General features: G+C 39.9%; 1 long non-coding RNA gene across 1 annotated transcript; it reads left to right on the forward strand.

Annotated features, from left to right (window-relative positions):
• Nucleotides 1–1,166: 1,166 nt before the first annotated feature.
• On the forward strand, nt 1,167–7,432 carry LOC122966974. Its single transcript, XR_006398500.1, has 3 exons — nt 1,167–1,342; nt 1,898–1,904; nt 7,421–7,432. It is a non-coding gene; the product is annotated as an uncharacterized LOC122966974 (long non-coding RNA).
• The last annotated feature ends 6,347 nt before the right edge of the window (nt 7,433–13,779 follow it).

Below are 13,779 nucleotides of genomic sequence, written 5' to 3' on the forward strand. Positions count from 1 at the left end.
CCTAACAACGCTCCAACCACCCAGCCAACAATACCGTCAAGAGGAGGAACTGGTTGTCACACCATGGTAAGTAGCTCTCAGTAGTAATGACTTTATGAGCTTCTTTAATTATACAATTCTAACTATTAGAGACAAAATTCATCACCTCCTGCCCTCAACAGGCACCGATTTATCCCCAAACCTTAAAAACAGCTGTAAAACCTGATATATTTTTAGACTGTTTTTCTCCAATCGACCTTACTGATCTAACTTCAACAAGTTTCTTCATCCACAAGGTTCTATGCTCGGACCAATGCTATTCACCTTATATATGCTTCCTTTAGGTAATATTATTCAGAAACACATTCATAAATTTTCATTGTTATGCAGATTATACCCAATTATATTTATCAGTGAAGCCAGATGAAACCAATCAGTTAATTAAACTCCAAGCATGACTTAAGGACATAAAGACCTGGATGACCTACAATTTTCTGCTGCTAAACTCAGACAAAACTGAAGTTATTGTGCTTGGCCCTAAAGAACCTTAGAAACACATTATTTAATGAAATAGCTACTCTGGATGGCATTACCCTGGCTTCCTGCACCACCGTAAGGAATCTGGGAGTTATCTTTGATTTCAGGATATGTCCTTAAACTCCCACATGAAACAAATTTCAAGGACTGCCTTATTTCACCTGTGTAACATTGCAAAAATCAGGCACATCCTGTCTCAAAAAGACACAGAGAAAATAGTCAACACATTTTTTACTTCTAGGCTGGATTATTTCAATTCCTTATCATCAGGCTTCCCTGACAGTCTCTAAAGACTCGCAAGCTGATCCAGAATGCAGCTGCATGTGCACTGACAAAAACTAGAAAAAGGTCATTATAGCTTCTCTGCATTGACTTCCTGTAAAATCCAGAATAGAATTTAAAATCCTTATCTTCACCTACAAAGCCCTTAATGGTCAGAAACCATGATATCTTAAAGAGCTAGGAACACTGCGCTCCCAGAATGCAGGTTTACCTGTGGTTCCTAGAGTTTCCAAAAGTAGAATGGGAGGCAGAGCCTTCAACTATCAGACTCCTCTTGTGGAACCATCTTCCAGTTTTGGTCCAGGTGGCAGACACCCTCTCTACGTTTAATTGTAGGCTTAAAACTTTCTTTTTTGATAGAGCTTATAGTTAGGGCTGACAGGGCTTGTCTTGGACCAGCCCCTTGTTATGCTGCTATAGGCCTAGACTGCCAGGGGACTCCCCATGATGCACTGAGTTCCTCTCTTCTCCTCCCCCTCTCCATCTGTACGCATTTATGTACCATTAATCATGTTACTAACATAACTTCTTTGCTGGAGTTTTTGTGCTTTTTTGTCTCACAGGTCTCAATGGATCATGGTCATGGACCGCCTCGTTATGGATCGCAAGCTTCCAAACACCATACTGCCATGGTCCTGCTTGATGCCCATGCCTTCTACTATTATTATTAGTCATATTTTTATTATTATTATTGTTTGTTATTATTGTTCTAATTGTGCTTCTCTGTGTCTCTCTCTCCCCTCCCTCTTTCTCTCTCAACCCAACCGGTCAAGGCAGATGGCTGCCCACCTAGAGCCTGGTTCTGCTTGAGGTGTCTTTTCGTTAAAGGGGAGTTTTTCCTTGTCGCTGTCGCCAAGTACTTGCTCATGGGGGAATGTTGGGTCTAGACTTGCTCTATGTGAAAAGTGCTCTGAGATAACTACTGTTGTGATTTGGTGCTTTATAAATAAAATTGACTTGACTTGACTTGATTATCATGCTAACATGTTCACCATAACAATTCTAAATACTAATGTTTAGCAGGTAATGTTTGCCATGGTCACGATCTTAATTTAGCATTTTAGAGAGCAGCTGGACATGTTGATATAGAATTCACCAGTGTGTTTGTTGTTGCTGTTTACATTCCTTCTGATGCAAATTCAAAAAATTCACTACATGAAACCGAAAATACTGCATGGTATGTTTATTGTAGCTGGTGATTTTAATCAAACACACCTCAGAACAGTTTTACCTAAATTCCACCAGCATGTCAACATCCCCACCAGGGAAAGTAATACCCTGGACCATGTTTATACGAACATTCCTTGCAGCCATAAAGCCCTTCCTCATTCCCATTTTGGTCTATCAGACCATATTTCCCTGCTTCTCCAGCCTCTTTACTCTCAGCTGAAAAAACTATCAGTAAAAACTGTTAGGGCCCTATCTTACACCCGGTGCAAAGCTGTGCCAAGCGCGAACAAGTGTCTTTGTTATTTTAAGACCGACACAGTTGTCATTTTCCCGTCCAGCTCCCACATTGTTTAAATAGCAAATGCATTTGCCTCCAGAGCGCCCATAGGGGTGTTGGTCTTAAAATGAGGTGTGGTCAGCCGCATTGTTGGCGCATTGCTATCTTGAGGCAGCAGAGCGATTGCGCTATTCACCAACAAAAACCTGGTCTGAAGTCAATGGCGCAGTATTTCATTGTTATTTTAAGGGCATGTTATCAAGACAGTAATATACGCCTACACAAAGCGTGTGCACTCTGCTTTTTACACACACAGATGTGCAGCAGTGCACAAACATGCAAAAGATGACAAATAAAAGGATTACAATGTGAAAGATTACTATTGTGTACATCAACACATCTTAAAAAATACATGTCATAATGCTTAGTCATAATATTTATCAGAATGAACTAATCGCAGTAATGACGGATAAAATTGTCTAATTATATGACCAAATCATGACAATATACGTAGGTATTTAAACAGGCGGACAACAACAGATCAGACAGAGATCGACTTTCCTGCTGTATCAATACATGATGACGTGAGCACACATGAGGAAGTAAATGAGGTGAAAACAATGATTAAACTAAAGAAGGAAATAAATCTGCACAGCTTCTAGCTGCTGCCAGCAGCAGGATCAGCACCTTGGAGAGCTGATCAAGTCCTGATAACTGTGTTGATGATTCTTTAAATGATTAAAATTAATGATTTAATTTTTGAACAATATTTAACTAATATTCTTTAACATTTTTGAGAGTACAGTGTTCAGTTTTCCATACTTTCAGCAATTACAACCCTGTTGATTTTAGCTGTTACTCCATGACTGCACAAAACAATTTTAAAGAAACCAAAGCTGTAATTAAAAAATAAACCTTTTCAAAAATCAAACAAAAATACATTCACAAGAAATTAATGAACAGGACTGAATGGAGAGGTGAGGGCTCCATCCAGAGCCAAAAAAGCTGCCTTTTGGTCAGGTGACAATGCAGTATACAATATCACCATAGCAAGACTGAAAACTGGAGGAGAGTGTTCCTACCTACTTCAAGACAGCCACTATCATCCCTGTACCTAAAAAGTCTGTGTCTGTGTCTAGTCTAAACCACTACCGCCCTGTGGCACTCACTCTCATTCTGATGAAGTGCTTTGAAAAACTGGTTCTCAAGCACATCAGAGACAACATGTCAGACAAACTGGACCCTCACCAATTTGCATACAGAACCAACAGATCCACAGAGGATGCCATCTCCACTGTCCTCCACTCAGTCCTCACACACCTTGAAATAACAACACCTAGATCAGGACCCCAGGGTTGTGTGCTCATCCCCCTCCTATTCATGCTGTAAATAAACTGCAACCCCTGACATGGAGAGAACTCTGTTGTGAAGTTTGCGGATGACTCCACCATCATCGCTCGGATTTTAAACAACAATGAGAGTTCATATCATGAGGAAATCAACAATCTGGTGCACAAAATACAACCTACTGCTCAATGTCAACAAAAGCAAGGAGCTGATTGCTGATTTTAGAAAAAAGGAGGCAACGACACACAGCCCTGTCTATATCAGTGGAGCTGAGGTGGAGCAGGTGAACAGTTTTAGGTTCCTGGGAATCAACATCACTGAGAACCTGTCATGGACATCACACATCTCAAACCCTGGTAAAAAAAAAAGGAAGGCAAGATTTCCATCCCAAGGTCTTGTTAACTTTTACAGAGGAGCAATAGGAAGCATCCTGACTGGAAAAATCACAAATTAGCATGGGATGTGCACGGCTCAAGACAGGAAAACTCTGCAGCAGGTGATTAAAAACGCCCAGAACATCATCAGTACCCATCTACCGAGCATCAGAGATATTGGTGAGCTGAGGAGCCTGCACAGAGCCAAAAGGATACTAAAAGACAAATCCCACCCAACCACAGCCTGTTCACCCTGCTGCCATCTGGCAACACAGAAGTATCCGTTGTCGTACCACCAGACTACAGAGCAGCTTCTTTCCTCAGGCTGTGAGACTCCTCAATTCATCTTCTGCACTCCAATATAAAAAATAGTTTTATTTTTATGACTCATTATTTATTAATCCATTTATATAAATTCAGTTTTTGTGAGTAGCATAACGAGACTACAAACTACATTTTTTTGTACAATCTTGTGTTGTAAAATGATAATAAATGAATCTTGAATAAATGAATCTTGAATCTTATTGGGTTGTCAGTCATCTGAAAAGCACTTTGAATTGCATGAAAGGTACTATACAAATAAAGTTTGACTGATTGATAGCATGCTGACATTATCTAATACAATCCACCCTCAGAAGAAAAATGACGCTATAGGTCTAAAACTCTATACTATAGGGATATATATATATAGGTCTATATATATATATATATATATATATATATATATATATATATATATATAATCTGTGTGTGTGTGTGTGTGTGTGTGTGTATCCCCCGAAACAGGCAGCACACATATTCTGGACTTGATCCTTTGCTCCCCTGATCTGGCTTCAAAACTCCATAAGTTCTCCACCACAAATCATCTCTCCAGCAACCACTTACCTGTCCTCATCACATTCTCCTTTCATCTACAAGCAACCCCAAGGAAGAAGTATAACTACAGCAAAATGGGAAATATACAGATCAAACATAGAAGAAAAACTAAAGAATGACACCCCAATAACCACCCCCCAAGGTCTGGACCAACAAGCAACGCTGCTCACCCGAGCCAGAGAGGAAACAATACCCCAAAACTCTGCTTAAACAGCAACACAGACATTATTCCCTCACCTCCTCCAACTCATAAGAGATAAGAGGAAGCTGCGGAGAGAATTCATAAAAGTTCAGATCACCCCACATCAAAACAGAAATAAACAGACTCCAAAGCACTATTAAAATACAACTTACCCTTCACAAGCAGAAAACCTGGAACACATTCTACAGAAAACTCAACCAGGACACAAATCCCTGGACCTTCTGGCAAAAAATAAAGAGTCTAAATGGAGATCAAGAAAGCAGTAACACACCACCAATCAAATCCTCAGGCACAATCATCAGTGACAACAAAGAAAAAGTCACAGTCTTCTGTGTTCATCTTGAAAATGTCCACTCATGCTCAAATGATCTATACTTCAACGATACATGAAAAGACCTGGTTGACAAAGAACATGATACAAAAGACACAAATATAGCCAATCCCATTGCCAAGCATCATCCCCTCACCATTCAAGAAATACAACTATGCTTGAATAAAATGAAAAACAAAGCACCAGGAGAAGACAATGTTGACCCTATACTGATAAAACAAGCACCAGTCACTTACCTCCAGCACCTTTGGCAGCTAGGAAAACTGTTTGAAAGAGTACTCACCTTACGCCTCACCAACCACATAGAATCAATGGGCCTCCTAGGAATTCACCAAGCCGATTTCAGGAAAGGGAGAGCCATCATGGACAACATCCTTCAATTATCAGAAGACATCCGTAGAAACTTCAACAAAAAAGAAATAACCCTGGCAATATTCTTTAACATAGAAAAAGCTTTCGACAAGGTATAGACTCAAATACAGACTACTGGACACTAATCTTAAACTCCCAAAATCCACCCAATCCATCATCTCAAGCTTTCTTAACAACAGCCAAATCAAAGTCAAAGTTGCCTCCACCATCTCAACACCTTTCACACCCCAAGCAGGAGTTCCTCAGGGTGTAGTTTTGAGCCCCCTTCTGTTTCTTCTATACATTTCTGACATATACTACCCCCCAGCCACCATGGCCAAAGTCTCACAGTTCGTAGACGAACTACTGATACTGGTCCAGTTCCAAATGCCCAAAACTAGCAGCTAAAAAACTTCACACGTGCAGAAATGAAATAGAAAACTGGTCAAATATGTGGAGAATCAAACTGAACCCTGCCAAGACACAATGCGTCCTCTTCACCAAAAACCCACAGCTGCAGCCCAACAACAGTGCCACCACTATACAATCAGAAAATCAGTATCAGTAAAGAAGCAACATTCCTCGGTGTAACATTCCAAAACAACATGACATGGACAAAACACATCAACAACCTGGAACAAAAGGCAAACAATAGACTCAACCATCTCAAAGCCTTCTGTGGAAAGCATGACGCATCACCCTCTACATTCATCAAAGTCTACCTGTCATACATCCGACCACTCTTTGAATACTTTGTCCCCGCCTGGATCACCATTTCTGACAACCAGCTACAACGCCTGCAAACAATTCAGAACAAAGCACGGAAACTAGCACACAGAGTCCCATCCTACAGTAATTAGTAATCATTATATAAACACCATAACAGGCATTCAAACTGTAAGACAAAGACACCAAGCAATAGCACTGAAATACGTGAGGACAGCAACAAAGAAACCTGCCCTCCAGAAAACTATAAAGGCAGCAAAATTAGCAGTTGATACTCCCCTGTCATTCATTCTACAGCTGGCCAAAGCCCCACAGCCACCCAACTCCGTATGACTGACTAACCAAGCCTGGATGGATACACAGAATACTATTCCACCACTGCTGCTTAATATCATCCACATGCACACACATACATCAATGTAAGTGACACACACACAACACACAAGGTTTCTTTTTTTTCTTTCTTTTCTATATTATTTTTGTGCCTTGGCCCACATGCGTCCTCCAACCTCACGAGTCCTCAAGCGCCTTCTGCCTCTCCTTCTGCCAATCAAGACCAAATAGGATATAAGACCACCTACTATGGATAGAAAAGGGCATAAGCCCTGAGCCATCCCTCGAGGCCCATGATCTTCCAGTTCTAGTTCTAGTTCCTGCGGGCTCACCTCTCTCCACTTCCAACCAACCTGCCAGCCATGTTCATGAATGTTGTATGTAGAGTTGCTTATGTGACATACCAGCCCAGGTTTGGTAGGCGTGAGTAGCATTTTTTTGTTTAATTACATTTTCCTCCTGTTTGTGCCACAGTAGGAGTTAGTGATTTGTCTTTTTGTTCCTTTTGTTTTGTTTCTCTTTTGTTTATTGTATTGCTGTTAACCCACCATGTAGCTAAAAGATTTTTAAAATAAAATTTTAAAGGGCTGCAATTCTCTGTTGCTGGTGGCTCTTCGCAGCTGGGAAGAGAAGAGTCTCATCTTTCATGTTGCACCAGGGTTTCCCCTAGGCCAGGTCGCAACATGAACTGGCGGCTTGTCTGGGATTTCTTTGTTGCATTCTGTGTTGCTGGGTAAGTTGCAGCAGGTAACATATACTGTTTCTGGTTGCCAGTTTTTTTTTCTTTATGTAGACAGGGTGGAGTTTCAGTTGGATGACTTTACTACAGATCCCTCTGTTAAAAAATTTGATAAGTGTAAAAAAGCGGATTTGTTGATTATTGCCGATGTCAAGTGCCTTTGAATGCCAAAAAAAGCTGATCTAAAGCAAATCCTTGTTGAAAAACTAGGGGAGAAGGGTGTGTTTCTGGAGCCTCCTCTGAGTGCAAATAGACAACGCCTCCCCCTTCTCACCTGGATCCACTGATACAGCCTGGCATGACTGTCGAGGAGCTTCAGTTGGTCTTCCGCATTAAAGATGTGAAGGTAAGAAACAGAGAATTAGAACTGGAGACAATGCACCTGCAAGTGCAGGTTCTAGAGCTGGAGTGGGGACAACCCTTTGTGTCTGCCTCCATAAATCAGGTAACACCACCTCCTGCCCTTCAGGATAGCTTTGATGTCAGCAGGCATGTGGCACTTGTTCCTCCATTTAGAGAAACAGAGGTTGTTCTTTCTTTGGCACATTTGAATGTATTGCAATCGTGTTACACTGGCCTAAAGATGTGTGGCCAATATTGTTGTAATGTAAACTGATAGGTAAAGAGCAGGAAGTGTGTAACAGTCTGTCCCTGGAACAGAGTCTAAATTATGAGATTGTAAAATCCACCACTCTCCGTGCATTTGAATTAGTTCCTGAGGCTTATCGCCAGAAATTTAGGAAGTGCAAAAAACAGTCAGCCAGACTTATCTCCGTCTTAGAGACAAAAATCACCCCGGAGTCCCTAGTGTCAGTTACTGGTTCTGCTTGATGAGCGTGCCTGTTTCTATCATCATGAAACAAGGCATGTGATTGCTGATTGTTTTGTGCTAAAGATAAAAGGCCCGTTCCAAAAGTCAGAAATTCCCTCCGCCATTGGGTGTATCCAAACTATTTCCAGTGTAATCAAAAAAGTGGTCAACGTATGATATTGATGTTGAATTCAGGCCATTCATTTCTGATGGTTCTGTCTCTATGTCCGAGGATGGAGCCAGCCCTGTGCCTTTTAAAATCTTAAGGGATACCGGTGCCAAAAACTCACTTATTCACACTGGGGTACTGCCGTTATCTCACTGAACATACTGTGGTTCAGACAAACTGATGTGGGGAATTAAAACGAGCACTTTATGTGTGCCTCTCCATGCACTCCATCTTTCCTCTTCCATTGTGTCTTGTCCTGTACAGGTCGGTTTGCAGTCCCAGTTGCCAGTATCAGGGGTTGATCTCATACTCAGGAATGATTTAGCTGGAGGAAATATGTTTCCTTCTGATGTTGAGAATCCCTCCATGACTCTGTGCAACACGATCTTTGCGGGTCCTAACTTGCCCCCCAGTTTCCTTGCATGTGCCATTACGCACAACAGCACTCGAAAACTTGTTGTAGGCTAGTGGCTAGGTTTGTTAGATGGCCCAACGAAGAGTGTAACTGTTAACTTGTTGCACACTGTTCCCAGTGTGACTTTATTGGTGAATGAAGCAGAACTTATCTAAGTCCTTTGGTGTTTGTATGTGGTCCGTGAAATCAAACATTTCTTTAGGGGAGAAATGTCTCATCTTTAAGGGAGGAGGTGTTATGACCCTGACGTTGTATGAACCATGTCTGTTTATTTGTGTGTGTTCTTTAATGTCCTCTGTGCATGTGTTGTGGATCTCTCTCTCTCCCTCCCTCTCTGGTGATCCTGCTGTGGTGCCTGTGTCATAACAGTGACAATGAGTCAAAAGTGTCTCTGCAAGTCTTTACTGCAGAAGTGGACTGGGGACCAAACCATCTGTCAATCAGCCAAGAATTACCACTGTCACCGAATGTCACAATGAAAACCTCAGCAAGACAATCTGAGACAAGCTTTCTGACCACTCCAAGGGTCTAAAAGGGACGTATGTGAATGTTAAAAAGGGCTGCATTTAAAAACAGGCTTGGACATTTATGTTATACTTAAGTGGAAGTATTTCATGTTTCACTTTATGAGAGAAAAGACTTCAAGGACACAGACTATCTTCCTTTTGGACTAATAGTATCCCAGGGAAACTTTCCCAACAGAACTTGTCTGATAAAGTGTTTCTTATCTTTAGAAAAAACAAAATCCTGCAGCTGATGGAAAAGGGGCTTGGTCAGCTCATAATCAGAGTCCTCTTATATTCAGGCTGATATTAGGTGCTGAACAAACTAACTGACTGGCTAAATACACAAGAATGAAATTAATAAGTTCTGGATCAGGAGTGAAAAAGACAAAAATTCACTTCACCTTGTATCTGAAGGCATCTTGTTGGTTATCTCTGAAAGAAAGAACACTTACGGCATGACTTTCAATAAAGCTGATCCATGGCGCCCAGTCTCGCTCCACACTGCTCATACCCTGTTTGGCTGCCAGCTGATAAGATTCACCTGATTTTGTGATCAGTTTTTCTGCTCCACAATGAATTGCTCAGAATCGTGTCACAATATAGCTTAAAAATACCATACAACAACAAACTACCTACAGAAATTAAAAGACAACTTGAGCTTTGCACATTATGCAAAACAGAAAATGGAAAAAAGACAGAATTGAGAAAGAATGACAGAGACTTGGTAGTGAATGAAAGAAGGTGATAGAGAGGCAGAGAGAGGGGTAGGGCAAGACCAGTGGGTAACAAAGTGAGAATGAGTTGGAGAGAACAAGAGCTTCCTTCTCTAATTCCACAGACCATTAAATTGTAATTTCAATGCTTGATATATTTATGCATTAAAACATTACAGCCGCCTACCCAACCAATTACTATGCAGACTGAGCTCTGGCTGTCCACACACCCTGCCTCACAGGCAGGATGTGGAAAGATCATATGCATGAAATATACACTGTAAATTGAGAAGAGTTAAATTTTTGGTGTTGGTGAAATCTGAGCAAAAGTAGAGTTAATTATACTCTGGATAGAGTCAAATTCCTTACACTTATGCACAAAAGTGCCAGGAGCACGAGGACCCTATTGTTTTTGTAGACATTATTATTATTATAAGGGCCCGAACATGAAAGTGCCAGGGGCCCCTCACCTATTGTTTTTGTAGAGATCATTATTATTATTATAGTACACCATTGCATTTTTGAGGGACTTAGGATGCTTGAAAACTCATGAAAATTGGCACACATGTCAGAACTGGCAAAAATTGCAAAGTTCGGGTGTGGCCAGCAGGCTTCCATAACGCCCCCAAAAGCAGTGCCATGCTGGGATGAAGTTTCTTTGATGTTCATGAAATTTGGTGGAATCATTGCTCTTCCATTCTCAACATAATACAAATTTTTTCACCCAACAGGAAGGCAGCCATTTTGTGCATCAATTTTCATTATACGAACACTTTTGAGGCCTTTAGGATGCCAAAAACTCACAAAACTTTGCACCTATGTTCGAAACCAGTAAGTATTTCAATTAGTATCACAATTTGGCTTGGGTGTGGCATGTCAGCTCTATAGCACCCCCTTTGGCTCAAAAACAATCCTCTAACAATGAATCTTAAAAAGACTATGTCAATGTGTTTCTCCGTGAGAAGGAAAGCAAAAGATAAGTTTACAAAGGAAATAAAGGAAGTCAGTGACTTTAAATTTTTAGTTGTTATTTTGGATTCCCAACTCAAATTTGATAAACATGTTAAAAAGCTATGCAAGACAGTCAAGACAAATCTGAACTGTTTTAGAATGATAAGACATTACATACCCCTTAAGGCAGCTCAACTGTTTATGCATGCCTTGATATTTTCACGTTTATCCTAGGCTTCACAGAAGCGCTGAAAATAATGGATCAAAAACAAATGAAATGGCACCACTGTATAATTCTGAAAAAGTACAAGTTGCTTAGTTATGACAGCTTTATCAAGTTTTCTTTTAATCAAACTGATTTTTAAATGTTTGAATAATCTCATCCCTGCTGTACTTTGTCCATATGTAACAAATATTAACACCAATAGAATCACCACAAGTGGATCAGCAAATGGCAACTGCAGGGTGGCACAGCGCAAAACTACTTTTGGTCAGTCACCAACAGAAATAAAAATACAAACTGATCTGAAAATGTTTAATAAAAAGGTGAAACACTGGCTGAAACAAAACCAAACCTGCAATTGATCAATGATCATGTACCTATGCACACACACATGCATATGGACATGTACACACAGATAAAGGAACAGATACATGTAAACATACAGACTATGCAATTATGTACATGGACACACACACCTATAAATATTATGCACACAAACACATCATAGCCATGAATTAGGTAACATACACACGTGCACACATACGCAACACATGTAAATTGATTGTTATGTGATGTAAATACTGTTGTTATTGAGAATGTAACTATTTATTATGAGCTCTATTTAATTAATGTATTTCTGATGATATGTTATGACTATTTTTAAGTAGAAAGCCTAACCAGGGACAGGGGTCACAAATTAGCCGTGGCTAGAAATCCTATATGCAATACATCTGTTTCATGTTACTTTAATCTGTTACAATGTTTTTTTTGCATTGTCCCTGACAAATAAACTAATAAATAAAATAAAAATAGGGGTGCTAGAAAACTCTCAAAACTTCACATGTATCAGAAGTGGTGTAACTTCGCATCTGAAATGATCTGGGATTTGGGTGTGGCAAAATGGCTCGAGGGCACCCCCTAGAAATTTGATTGATTGATTTATTTATTGACTGGGACAGTGTTCAGTTTGAAACATTTAAGATGCACTGCACCAGAGTTAGCCTGAAGCTAGTTTGCATCTGTAGTCCCCCAACAAAAAACACATAACAGCACAACAACAAACAGTACAAAGCAAAAAAAATAATAATAAAAAAATAAAAAACAAAACAGAACACACCATACAAAATACAAAACTACACACAGCACATCATATACACCCACAATGTCAATTAGAATTTGTCAAATTTAAATCAAGACCATAGATTGATTGTATTGATTGAACTACAGTTCTTCATATCATCAGGTAGGGCATTCCACTGAGTTGTGGCTTTCACAGAGAAAGCTGACTGCCCAAATGCAGTGCAACGAAATGGTATGGTACAATCTTGTATAGAGGATATTCTGGAGGATCAAATAGAACTTACTGAGCAAGTGTACACAAAGTCACATAGTGGAAGAGGGGCCAATCCATTTAAAATTTTATAAACTAGGCACAAATTTGAGAATAATCTAAAATTCTCAAAGCTCAGTAAATTGTATTTCTCCAGTACCCTACAGTGATGGAAATGCATTGGCTTTTTGTCCAGAGTTCTTAAAGTTTGTTTGCATAAGGACTCAAGAAGTCTTATGGCTGTTTCTCCAGCCTGCCCCCAACATGTGATGTAATAAGACATATGGGAAAGAATCATAGCATGCATAAATATCTTGGCTGCGTCCAAAGAGAGACAGTTTCTAATATGTCTAAAATTTGCTAAGTTGTACTTTATGGTTTTAACCGTTTTTTTAACATGTTGCTTAAAGTTCAAATTTGGATCCAGTGTCACACCAAGATATTTAAAATCAGTAACAATGTCAATTTTTTCACCTTTGATGAAAATATCAGCATTAGGAGGTTATACCATAGTCTTAGAAAAAAAACATACCCTTTATCTTAATTACATTTAGACTCAGACATGATTGATCAAGCCAATGTGTGATCCTTTCCAATGCAATTGTTAGCTTTGCAGCAGCTAACTCAGCTGTTTTTGCATGTGTGTACACAATGATGTCATCTGCATACATTTGCAGCTCTGCATCATGACATTGTTGAGGGAGATCATTAATATAGGGGGACCTATAAAATTAGGGGACCTAACACTGACCCTTGTGGAACACCCATTGTGCACTTCATGTTAATGGACAGTGTGTCACCAACTTTAACACATTGTCTCCAGTTAGATAAATATGAAGACATCCATGCCAGTGCTCTAGATGAGAAGATACATTTAGAGCGTTTCGATATTAAAAGATCATGATTGACTGTGTCGAATGCTTTACGCAGATCTAAAAACACAGCTCCAACTACTCCTCCTTTGTCAAGTCTCGATTTAATTTGCTCTATTAAGTGCAAGGTAGCAGTTTCGGTGGAATTATTTGCTCTAAAGCCAAACTGCATACAATGTAGACCAAAATTGCTTGTATTAAGAAATGTTGTCAGTTGTTTAATGACAACTTTCTCAGCAACCTTTGAGAGTACTGGCAGTATACT

Source organism: Thunnus albacares, chromosome 17, assembly GCF_914725855.1.
Source record: "Thunnus albacares chromosome 17, fThuAlb1.1, whole genome shotgun sequence".
NCBI lineage: Eukaryota > Metazoa > Chordata > Actinopteri > Scombriformes > Scombridae > Thunnus > Thunnus albacares.